This window comes from Bufo bufo, chromosome 5 (assembly GCF_905171765.1).
Source record: "Bufo bufo chromosome 5, aBufBuf1.1, whole genome shotgun sequence".
NCBI lineage: Eukaryota > Metazoa > Chordata > Amphibia > Anura > Bufonidae > Bufo > Bufo bufo.
In genome coordinates, this window is record NC_053393.1 from 210432000 (window position 1) to 210445272 (window position 13273).

Below are 13273 nucleotides of genomic sequence, written 5' to 3' on the forward strand. Positions count from 1 at the left end.
GGTAGCTGGTCCTCCATGTCACTAACGCGACCCTCCAACTCCCCCACTCTTTCTTTAAACTGTCGCATGTCCTGTCTTATCAATAAAACTTCCTCCTTAAGGCCTCCCATATTGGCATTTAGAGACGTGAGGGCTGTACTGCATTGCGCCACCATCTTATACACGTCTGCAATGGTGGGTTCGGAAATGGGTGACGCTTCTGGCGGCAACTCTGGACCCACCTTTAGCCTTGCTACAGATGCATATGAGGCCGCTTCCAGGGGCTCCGCTCCTCCAGCCTCACCGGACATCCCAGCATCAGGCCCCGAATCATTCGCTGCAGCTGCTGGGGTGCGGGCAAACTTCCCCAGCTTCGCCGCCACATCAGAGAGTTTAGTACTTTGCACGGCGCCATTTTGTTTGGTAGGCGTGTCCGTGCCGCCGTCTTTGCTCTCCTTCTCCCTTTGCTTTTGACGGGTCATATCGTGACCGGAGCAACCCCTATCGTCCAGGGAGGCTTCTGATCAATGTCGGTCCACTCTGAGGTCAGGTAGGAAGCGGGTAAGCGATTAAGTGCAGGATACTGTCCAGGAGCTCAGCGCCATGCGTCTCTTTACATCGGCGGTTAGGCCACGCCCCTGATTATTTCAGATTTGAATGTATTAAGGAGTTCCTGGATGGAAAGGGGAGGTTTGCCTGTATACACTGTAGTATAGAAGGTATGCGGGTAATACTGGTGGCAATATACAGTACCGAACAATAATTTGGACACACCTTCTCATTCACAGAGTTTTCTTTATTTTCATGACTATGAAAATTGTAGATTCAAACTGAAGGCATCAAAACTATGAATTAACACATGTGGAATTATATACATAACAAACAAGTGTGAAACAACTGAAAATATGTCATTCTAGGTTCTTCAAAGTAGCCACCTTTTGCTTTGATTACTGCTTTGCACACTCTTGGCATTCTCTTGATGAGCTTCAAGAGGTAGACCCCTGAAATGGTTTTCACTTCACAGGTGTGCCCTGTCAGGTTTAATAAGTGGGATTTCTTGCCTTATAAATGGGGTTGGGACCATCAGTTGCGTTGAGGAGAAGTCAGGTGGATACACAGCTGATAGTCCTACTGAATAGACTGTTAGAATTTGTATTATGGCAAGAAAAAAGCAGCTAAGTAAGGCCTCTTTCACACTTGCGTTGTCCGGATCCGGCGTGTACTCCACTTGCCGGAATTACACGCCGGATCCGGAAAAACGCAAGTGTACTGAAAGCATTTGAAGACGGAACCGTCTTCCAAATGCGTTCAGTGTTACTATGGCACCCAGGACGCTATTAAAGTCCTGGTTGCCATAGTAGGAGCGGGGAGCGGGGGAGCAGTATACTTACAGTCCGTGCGGCTCCCGGGGCGCTCCAGAATGACGTCAGAGCGCCCCATGCGCATGGATGACGTGATCCATGTGATCACATGATCCATGCGCTTGGGGCGCCCTGACGTCACTCTGGAGCGCCCGGGGAGCCGCACGGACGGTAAGTACACTGCTCCCCCGCTCCCCGCTACACTTTACCATGGCTGCCAGGACTTTAGCGTCCCGGCAGCCATGGTAACCATTCAGAAAAAGCTAAACGTCGGCTCCGGCAATGCGCCGAAACGACGTTTAGCTTAAGGCCGGATCCGGATCAATGCCTTTCAATGGGCATTAATTCCGGATCCGGCCTTGCGGCAAGTGTTCCGGATTTTTGGCCGGAGCAAAAAGCGCAGCATGCTGCGGTATTTTCTCCGGCCAAAAAACGTTCCGTTCCGGAACTGAAGACATCCTGATGCATCCTGAACGGATTTCTCTCCATTCAGAATGCATTAGGATAATCCTGATCAGGATTCTTCCGGCATAGAGCCCCGACGACGGAACTCTATGCCGGAAGACAAGAACGCAAGTGTGAAAGAGCCCTAAAGAAAAACGAGTGGCCATCATTACTTTAAGAAATGAAGGTCAGTCAGTCAGCCGAAAAATTGGGAAAACTTTGAAAGTAAGGGCTATTTGACCATGAAGGAGAGTGATGGGGTGCTGCACCAGATGACCTGGCCTCCACAGTCACCGGACCTGAACCCAATCGAGATGGTTTGGGGTGAGCTGGACCACAGAGTGAAGGCAAAAGGGCCAACAAGTGCTAAGCATCTCTGGGAACTCCTTCAAGACTGTTGGAAGACCATTTCAGGGGACTACCTCTTGAAGCTCATCAAGAGAATGCCAAGAGTGTGCAAAGCAGTAATCAAAGCAAAAGGTGGCTACTTTGAAGAACCTAGAATATGACATGTTTTCAGTTGTTTCACACTTGTTTGTTATGTATATAATTCCACATGTGTTAATTCATAGTTTTGATGCCTTCATAGTCATGAAAATAAAGAAAACTCTTTGAATGAGAAGGTGTGTCCAAACTTTTGGTCTGTACTGTATATCCCTCCACTGATTTCGTCAGTTCCCCTGTGACTGGTATTAGGCTTTATGGCAGAGTATCCGGGTGTTATAACTGTTCACCGGATGAACGTCTGGACAGGTGTAGGGTGCAGGGGAAAGTGAGATTACTAGGATTCTCTGCCCTTTGTAACATTATGAAAGAAGTAGGCTTGATAGATGTGTGGAGAATGGACACCCAGAAGAACGTAAATACTCATGTAGTTCATCCACTTATCATACTCTGTCCCGTATAGACCTACAGTAGCGCTAGCGAATGATGTGATGTTCCTGTTGGTTCAGTCGTCTGATTATCTGCCTAGATATCTGTCGGATCATTCCCTATTGAGGGTGGAGTTGGTCTTGACCAGGAGAGCCAGGCCGGGGCCAAGGATGTGGAGATGTAACGCATTTTGGCTGCAGATCTTAGGCGATATGGAGATTATAAAGGGTGCCCTGCAGGAGTACTTCACATTTAACGCAGGTACGGCATTTCCGCATGCAGTTCGGGAGGCCATGAAAGCATACTTGAGAGGGATCTTGATTAAGTCCATTAGTAGACATAAAACACGGTCTAGGGAAGTAGATGTTAGGACTCACAAGGCTGTGGCGGCTGCGGAGGAGGCCTTTGTTGCAGCATCTTCACAGTCCACCAGCAGGGCACTTATAGGAAGCGCAGGAGCAATTAAGATGCCATCTGCTCCAGACAGAAAACACCTTTTTTATAAACAATGTTTGTTTGCAGAAGGGGAAAGGGTGGGCCACATGCTATCAGTTATATCTAGGGCCCAACAGGGAGCGGCGTGTATAACTGAATTAGTGGATACCCTGGGGAGGTCTTGTGGGAACAAGGAGGATATCCTAGATATCCTGAAGGGCTTTTACTCCTCTCTTTGCACTTCTAAGGCCTCTTGTTCTGAGGAGGAGATGCAAACATTTCTGCGGGGGGCTAACCTGCCTAAACTATCGGCGGTGGTGAGGGAGCAATTAAAGCTTCTGCCCCTGCCCTGTATGCTGTCACGGACAGCATACAGTGCAGTAATGCCGGCAAGGGACCAATCAGAGTGGCCCCTTGCCGGCAATCGATCCGATTGGTTAGTCTGTGCAGACTAACCAATCGGATCGCGGCAGTGTTAAAATGCCGGTTTCAGGCTCTGATCTGTGCTCTGCAGATCAGAGCCTGAAAGTCGATAGTGTTCCTCATGCCCACCCCCCCCGATCTGCGCCGCTCTAAGTACATGGTGCCCTTCTGTGCCCCCCCCCCCCCCCCGATCTGTGCCCTCATCTCCTTCCTGCTCATCTCCTTCCTGGCATGCGATCCACCCCCTGCATTAATTTTCTAGCCGCCCCCTCCTGCCCCATTGTAGTCTGTACCCCCCCCCCCCCCCTTCCAGCGCTGCCCCCGATTCCCCATTCTGTGTGTGATGGCGGCGGCTCCATTCCTGAGCCGCCGCCATCAGCAGAGAGTGTCAGCTATATGCTGACACTCTCCTGGGTAACCCCATAGATGCTGCGGTTGCGGCATCTATGGGGTTAACAGAGGGAGGGAGCTCCCTCTCTCCACCATCGGGGCTGCAGCGCTGTGAATGCAGCACCCGACGGTTGCCATCGCAACCGAACGCTTTGCAAAAGTGTCCGGTTGCCATGGCAAAGGCGTCCAGTGCTGCCACCTACAGGCAATCTGGAAGTATTATACTTTGCAATGCAAGAGCATTGCAAAGTATAGTACAACTATCAGCCCCACTGGATCTTCAAGATCCAAGAGGGAACTGATAAAAAAGTGAAAATAATAAAAGTAAAAATAAATCAATAAATAATTAAAAATGTAAATAAAAAAAGACATTGCCTTTTCCTATAAAAAAATAAAATAAAAATACACATATTAGGTGTCACCGCGTCAGTAACGACCGTCTCTATATATATATCACATGATGGACCCCGTCCGATAAACACCATAAAAATAAAATTTAAAAAACAGTGCCAAAAAAGCTATTTTTGTCACCTTACATCACAAAAAGTGCAACAGCAAGCGATCAAAAAGGCTTATGACCCCCAAAATAGTACCAATTAAACAGTCACCTCGTCCCGCAAAAAATTATACCCTATTTAAGACAATCGCCCAAAAAATAAAAAAGCTATGGCTCTCAGACTATAGAGACACTAAAACATCATTTTTTGGGTTTCAGAAATGCTATTATTGTGTAAAACTTAAATAAATAAGAAAAAGTACACATATTAGGTATTGCCACGTCCGTAACGATCTTCTCTATAAAACTATCACATGACCTAACTCCTCAGATGAACGCTGTAAAAATAAATAAATGAAAACTGTTCCAAAACAGCCAATTTTTGGGTCACCTTGCCCCATAAAGTGTAATAATGAATGATCAAAAAATCCTATGTACCCAAAAATGGTACCAATAAAAACCTCAACACTTTCTGCAAAAAACGAGCCCCTGCACAAGACGATCGGCAGAAAAATAAAAAACATATGGCGTTCAGAAAACCAATCCAGCACAATCTACCTTCCAAAAACCGTACGGCATTCCTTTCCTTCTGCGCCCTGCCTTGTGCACGTACAGCAGTTTACGACCACATGTGGGGTGTTTCTGTAAACCGCGGAATCAGAGTAATAAATATTGAGTTTTGTTTGGCTGTTAACCCTCAATGTGTTAAAGAAAAAATATATATAAAATGGAAAATCTGCCCAAAAAGTGAAATTTTTTAATTTCATCTCCATTTTCCTTTAATTCTTGTGGAACGCCTAAAGGGTTAACAAAGTTTGTAAAATCAGTTTTGAGTAACTTGAGGGGTGTAGTTTCTATAATGGGGTCATTTATGGGGGTTTCCACTATGTAAGCCCCACAAAGGGACTTCAGACCTGAACTGGTCCTTAAAAAGTGGGTTTTGAAAATTTTCGTAAAAATTGTAAGAATTGCTTCTAAAACTTCTAAGCCTTCTAACGTCCTAAAAAAATAAAATGACATTTCCAAAATGATGCCAACATAAAGTAGACATATGGGGAATGTTAACTAATAAATATTTTATTAGGTATCACTTTCTGTTTTAGAAGCAGAGAAATTGAAATTTGGAAAACTGTGAATTTTTAAAAATTTTGGGTAAATTTGGGATTTTTTCATAAATAAAGGTGAAATATATTGACTCAAATATATGCCTATCATGAAGTACAATGTGTCACAAGAAAACAATCTCAGAATGGCGTGGATAAGTAAAAGTGTTCCAAAGCTATTACCACATAAAGTGACACATGTCAGATTTGTTAATTTTGACCTGGACACTGGGGCATCAATGACACTTGGTCATGAAAGGGTTAATATTCGCAGAGTGTACACCAGTCTACAGGTCTCAGTGGAAAATGGCAAAGATAGAGCTATATTGTCACTTGACGCTGCTAAGGGGAGTGGGATTATCTTTGGTGTACACTACAATTTATGGGTCTTGGACAATGCTTTATAAAATGGGTGCAGGTACTATATTCCAATCCAAAGGCAAAGATTGTAGCCAATGGGGGAGTTTTCTCTTTTATTCAATTGGCTAGGGGAACTAGGCAGGGCTGCAGCGCCCCCACTACTATTTGCAATCGCCATAGAACCCTTGGCGGCAGCAGTGAGGGACTCTCCTGAAAAAACTGATACTTTTTTTTTTTTGGGGGGGGGGGGGGGGTAAGAAAGGTCTGATCTCTATGCTTCATAATAAGTTCCTGGAATCCCACCCATTGACACATCTGAGGAAATGAGAGGGAGATCCGGGAGAGATAACGCAGGAATAATGGGATGATATTTTAGAGGCAGTGCCATCATTAGGTGAAAATGGGAAATTATACCAACTCTTCATTATTCACAGGGTATACAAAAAGACAATATTTTTACAGCGCATTGGCGTCAGAAATTACACAAAATGCCCAAGATGCTTACTAGAACCGGCTGATTTGCTTCACGTGCAATGGCATTGTCAGAGATGAGAAAAGTATTGGATGGGTATATTAGAGATCATAAGCCAAGTATTTTCTGTAAAGGTCGATAGAAACATATAATGTGTCAGCAGATAAGAACCATTTGGCCCATCTAGTCTGCCCAATATACTAGATAGAGACCCCAAAATATATACAGTCCCTGACAAAAGTCTTGTCGCTTCTCTATTTTGTAGAAACTCCTGCTATTAACCTGACTCTTAATTAATCAATTGGTGTTAGAAATAGCTCATATGAAAAGCTAAAGCCCTCCCAAATGATGTTTAATGCACTGAAATAAATTAGTTTCACTGAAAAAAGATTTATCATTTAATCAAGACAGAAAGGTAAAATTTTGGCAAGACAAAAGCTGTGTTGCCTATACAGAAATTGAACAACTTTACTGCAAATCCAAAAATATTTCAGCAAATTAAGTAGTGGTGCTGTGAGATCCAAATTTAATATCTTGTATGACTTCCATGAGCTTGAAGGACAGCATCCATGCGGTTTGGCAAGGATTCATACAATTTATTGATGAAGTCATCAGGAATAGCAAAGAAAACAGTCTTGCATGCCTCCCAGAGTTCATCAATATTCTTTGGTTTCGTCTTCCATGCTTCCTCTTTCATCCTACACCACATATGCTCAATGGTGTTCATGTCTGGTGACTGGGCTGGCCAATCCTGGAGCATCTTGATCTTTTTCGCCTTAAGGAACTTTGATGTGGAGATGGAAGTATGGGATGGAGCACCATCCTGCTGCAGAATTTGGCCTTTTTTATGGTTGGGAATATAAGAGGTAGCTAAGATTTCTTGGTATTTTAGACTATTGATGTTGCCTTCCACCCTGCAGATCCCTCGCACACCCCCATACTGGATGTAACCCCAGACCATGATTTTGCCTCCACCAAACTTCACTGTTTTCTGGGTAAATCTCGGCTCCATGCGGGTTCCAGTAGGTCTCCTGCAATATTTGCGGCGACTGTGGTGTAATTCAACAGAAGATTCATCAGAAAAATCCACCTTCTGCCACTTTTCCAGCGTCCATCCTTTTAGCAGGCTGTGGGCCTTGGCAAATGCCACACGGTTTTTCAATTGTCTTTTGTTTAGTGCTGGCTTATGGGCACTGATTCGACCATGGAGGCCATTTTGAGACAGAATCTGACAAACTGTTCTGGTTGACACAGGGACTTCAGGTGACCAGGTCTCATGGAGCTCTGCTGCAGTGGAAAATGGGCTGGCCTTGGATTTTCGAGCCAACAAACGGTCCTCTCGAGCAGTTGTCTTGCGGAGTCGGCCTGACCTGGCCTTGTCCAAAACGTCTCCAGTCTCTTCAAATCTTTTTTTTATCCTCTGAACTTGACGCTGAGACACATTGAAGGTGTCTGCCACATCAGCAGTGGATCTGGTCTTCAGCTTCTTGATAATCAACACTTTAGTCTCCGGGTGAATCTTAGGCATGTTTGCAGAGGTCTAGTTGCAGTTGATGTGAAGGTCTAGTGTACTGGGGTTCTTTTTATACACACCTGAGACCTAATTGATCCATTATTACTCACAGGTGAAGCTCATATGACAAGGCGACAACACTTATGTCTTGGCAAAAATTAACTCAATGGGCTTTACCAAGCTGTGAATATTAGAATACTTTTTGTCAGTTTCGTTTTGCACTAAAACATTATTACAAAAGCTGTTGGGATTAAAATGACCCATTTCTTGTAACAAAATCTTGATTAGAAATATATTTTAGCGGCACTTCAGGTCAATTTGTACACAAGCGACAAGACTTTTGTCAGGGACTGTATCTTGGGATATGTTTTAAAGGTAGGGACGGACGAGGCTACTAAGGTGGCGATGGGAAGGCTCCTGTATGTAGCCAGGAAACTGATAGCATTGGATACAGGCGAGCCCTCCAACATTTGAGGAATTCCGCACAAAAAACACCATGCTGATGTATGAAAAAGCTTAAAAAGAGGTTGCCCCCATAAGTTTGACAAGCTGTGGAGTAAGTGAACATCCCATAGCCACATCGTGGTCTAGGCATAAAGGGAAGGGAGACGAATCATAGCCGGAGTGGGAAATAGTAAGGGAGGGTGGAAGAGTTCATCAGTTCATTCAATTGTAAAATGACGAGGAAATTGCAAAGGTTGATTGTACTTTAATGGTTTATTACATAATGACATTCTATATTTTGTGTGACTTTGTAATATTATTCTTGTCAATAAAAAAGATTTGATTAAAAAAAAGAAAGAAAGAAATTGGCTGCATATGTCGGGCAATATATAAAAATAAATAAATAAAAGTAGGCTGCGCAGTATATTTATTTTGGCTAGCTGTATAGAAAAGCAATATCTGCTCTGCTTTCCTACACAGAAAAAAGGTTACTGAGGCTCAAAAGACACTATTTTGGCCTCTGTCCAGTGAACAGAGGCCATTGTATATACAGTTGCAAGAAAAAGTATGTGAACCCTTTGGAATGATATGGATTTCTGAACAAATTGGTCATAAAATGTGATCTGATCTTCATCTAAGTCACAACAATAGACAATCACAGTCTGCTTAAACTAGTAACACACAAAGAATTAAATGTTACCATGTTTTTATTGAACACACCATGTAAACATTCACAGTGCATATGTGAACCCCTAGACTAATGACATCTCCAAGAGCTAATTGGAGTGAGGTGTCAGCCAACTGGAGTCCAATCAATGAGATGAGATTGGAGGTGTTGGTTATAGCTGCCCTGCCCTATAAAAAAAACACACACCAGTTCTGGGTTTGCTTTTCACAAGAAGCATTGCCTGGTGTGACTGATGCCTCGCACAAAAGAGCTCTCAGAAGACCTACGATTAAGAATTGTTGACTTGCATAAAGCTGGAAAGGGTTATAAAAGTATCTCCAAAAGCCTTGCTGTTCATCAGTCCACGGTAAGACAAATGGTCTATAAATGGAGAAAGTTCAGCACTGCTGCTACTCTCCCTAGGAGTGGCCGTCCTGTAAAGATGACTGCAAGAGCACAGCGCAGACTGCTCAATGAGGTAAAGAAGAATCCTAGAGTGTCAGCTAAACACTTATAAAAGTCTCTGGCATATGCTAACATCCCTGTTAGCTAATCTACGATACATAAAACACTAAACAAGAATGGATTTCATGGGAGGATACCACAGAGGAAGCCACTGCTGTCCAAAAAAAACATTGCTGCACGTTTACAGTTTGCACAATAGCACCTGGATGTTCCACAGCAGTACTGGCTAGGGCTGCAGTAAACGATTATTTTAGTAATCGAGTATTCCATCGATAATTTTTTACGATTCATCGAGTAATCTAATAAGAAAAAAAATTATTAATAGACTGTTTTCCTTTATAAAAACTCATCAGACCCCCTGCCATTAGTCCCCAACACCCTTCGTTCCCCACTGTGCTATCAGCCCAAGTGCATCAGTTCCCCCCAGTGCTGTGAAGTGTCCGGAGGCCCCCTGCTGGAAAGGTGAGTATTCCAAGCGCAGCAGGAGACCACGGAGCGGGAGTAATAGCAAGCGCTTCACTCCCGCTCTGTGGTCACATGACACAAACGAATCTTTGATGCAAAAAATTTGCATCGAGGATTTTTTTGTGTCGAATTACTCGATTTAATCGAGTAATCGTTTCAGCCCTAGTACTGGCAAAATATTCTATGGACAGATGAAACCAAAGTTGAGTTGTTTGGAAGAAACACACAACACTATGTGTGGAGAAAAAGAGGCACAGAACACCAACATCAAAACCTCATCCCAACTGTGAAGTATGGTGGTGAAGGCATCATAGTTTGGGGCTGCTTTGCTGCGTCAGGGCCTGGACAGATTGCCATCATCGAAGGAAAAATTAATTCCCAAGTTTATCAAGACATTTTGCAGGAGAACTTAAGGCCATCTGTCCACCAGCTGAAGCTCAACAGAAGATGGGTGTTGCAACAGGACAACGACCCAAAGCATAGAAGTAAACCAACAACAGAATAGCTTAAACAGAAGAAAATACGCCTTCTGGAGTGGCCCAGTCAGAGTCCTGACCTCAACTCGATTGAGATGCTGTGGCATGACCTCAAGAAAGCGATTCAAACCAGACATCCCAAGAATATTGATGAACTGAAACAGTTCTGTAAAGAGGAATGGTCAAGAATTACTCCTGACCATTGTGCACGTCTGATCTGCAACTACAGGAAACGCTTGGTTAAAGTTATTGCTGCCAAAGGAGGTTCAACCAGTTATTAAATCCAAGGGTTCACATACTTTTTCCACCTGCACTGTGAATGTTTACATGGTGTGTTCAATAAAAACATGGTAACATTTAATTCTTTGTGTGTTATTAGTTTAACCCCTTCCCGATCTATGATGTCGTACTACGTCATGGGAACCACTGCGTTCCCGCAATTTGACGTAATAGTACATCATAGTGATCGCGCGGGCACCTGAGCGGTGAGCGTGCGATCACTGCAGGGGTCCGGCAGTCCGTGGTAGCCGGGCCCCTGCTGTAAAAGCTGATGCCGGTGGATTAACCCCTTCTATGCCGTGGTCCGCGCTGACCGCGACATAGAAGGGGTTTGTGTTGGGTGAGTGATCGCATCGAGTCTTGCACGGCATCGGGAACTGCCTTCTACGGGTGCCGAGTGCCCGTACAGCAGTTTACAATCACATGTGGGGTGTTTCTGTAAACCGCAGAATCAGGGTAATAAATATTGAGTTTTATTTGGCTGTTAACCCTTGCTGTGCTATTGGAAAAAAATTGATTAAAATGTAAAATCTGCCAAAAAAGTGAAATTCTGAAATTTCATCTCCATTTTCTATTAATTCTTGTGGAACACCTAAAGGGTTAACAAAGTTTGTAAAATCAGTTTTATATACCTTGAGGGTGTAGTTTCTAAAATGGGGTAATTTTTGGGTGGTTTCTATTATGTAAGCCTCACAAAGTGACTTCCGACCTGAACTGGTCCTTAAAAAGTGGGTTTTGGAAATTTTACGAAAAATTTCAAGATTTGCTTCCAAACTTCTAAGTCTTCTAACGTCCCCAAAAAATAAAATTTCATTTTCAAAATGATCCAAACATAAAGTAAAGTAGACATATGGGGAATGTAAAGTAATTACTATTTTTGGAGGTATTACTATCTATTATAAAAGTAGAGAAATTGAAATTTGGAAATTTTTTAAAAAAATTGGTAAATTTTGTATTTTTTTTAATGAATAAAAATGATTTTTATTTTTTTGTAATTTTTACCACTGTCATGAAGTACGATATGTGACGAGAAAACAATTTCAGAATGGCCTGTATAAGTAAAAGCGTTTTAAAGTTATTACCACATAAAGTGACACTGGTCAGATTTGCAAAAAATGGCCTGGGCAGGAAGGTGAAAACAGGCCCGGGGTTGAAGGGGTTAAGCAGACTGTGATTGTCTATTGTTGTGACTTAGATGAAGATCAGATCACATTTTATGACCAATTTGTGCAGAAATCCATATCATTCCAAAGGGTTCACATACTTTTCCTTGCAACTGTACTAGGAAATTATTAACCACCTCAGCCCCCAGTGCTTAAAACACCCTGAAAGACCAGGCCACTTTTTACACTTCAGCACTACACTACTTTCACCATTTATTGCTCGGTCATGCAACTTACCACCCAAATGAATTTTACCTCCTTTTCTTCTCACTAATAGAGCTTTCATTTGGTGGTATTTCATTGCTGCTGACATTTTTACTTTTTTTGTTATTAATCGAAATTTAACGATTTTTTTGCAAAAAAATGACATTTTTCACTTTCAGTTGTAAAATTTTGCAAAAAAAACGAGATCCATATATAAATTTTGCTCTAAATTTATTGTTCTACATGTCTTTGATAAAAAAAAAATGGTTTGGGTAAAAGTTATAGCGTTTACAAACTATGGTACAAAAATGTGAATTTCCGCTTTTTGAAGCAGCTCTGACTTTCTGAGCACCTGTCATGTTTCCTGAGGTTCTACAATGCCCAGACAGTACAAACACCCCACAAATGACCCCATTTCGGAAAGTACACACCCTAAGGTATTCGCTGATGGGCATAGTGAGTTCATAGAACTTTTTATTTTTTGTCACAAGTTAGCGGAAAATGATGATTTTTATTTTTATTTTTCTTACAAAGTCTCATATTCCACTAACTTGTGACAAAAAATAAAAACTTCTATGAACTCACTATGCCCATCACGAAATACCTTGGGGTCTCTTCTTTCCAAAATGGGGTCACTTGTGGGGTAGTTATACTGCCCTGGCATTCTAGGGGCCCAAATGTGTGGTAAGGAGTTTGAAATCAAATTCTGTAAAAAATGACCAGTGAAATCCGAAAGGTGCTCTTTGGAATATGGGCCCCTTTGCCCACCTAGGCTGCAAAAAAGTGTCACACATCTGGTATCTCTGTATTCAGGAGAAGTTGAGGAATGTGTTTTGGGGTGTCTTTTTACATATACCCATGCTGGGTGAGATAAATATCTTGGTCAAATGCCAACTTTGTATAAAAAAAATGGGAAAAGTTGTCTTTTGCCAAGATATTTCTCTCACCCAGCATGGGTATATGTAAAATGACACCCCAAAACACATTCCCCAACTTCTCCTGAGTATGGAGATACCAGATGTGTGACACTTTTTTGCAGCCTAGGTGGGCAAAGGGGCCCATATTCCAAAGAGCACCTTTCGGATTTCACAGGTCCTTTTTTACAGAATTTGATTTCAAACTCCTTACCACACATTTGGGCCCCTAGAATGCCAGGGCAGTATAACTACCCCACAAGTGACCCCATTTTGGAAAGAAGACACCCCAAGGTATTCCGTGAGGGGCATGGCAAGTTCCTAGAATTTTTTATTTTTTGTCACAA

At 42.8% G+C, this 13273-nt stretch overlaps 1 protein-coding gene across 2 annotated transcripts in view; it reads right to left on the bottom strand.

Moving 5' to 3' along the window:
• Positions 1-13273, bottom strand: part of LANCL2 (LanC like 2) — an 87663-nt gene that overhangs the window by 25934 nt on the left and 48456 nt on the right. The window lies entirely within an intron of this gene.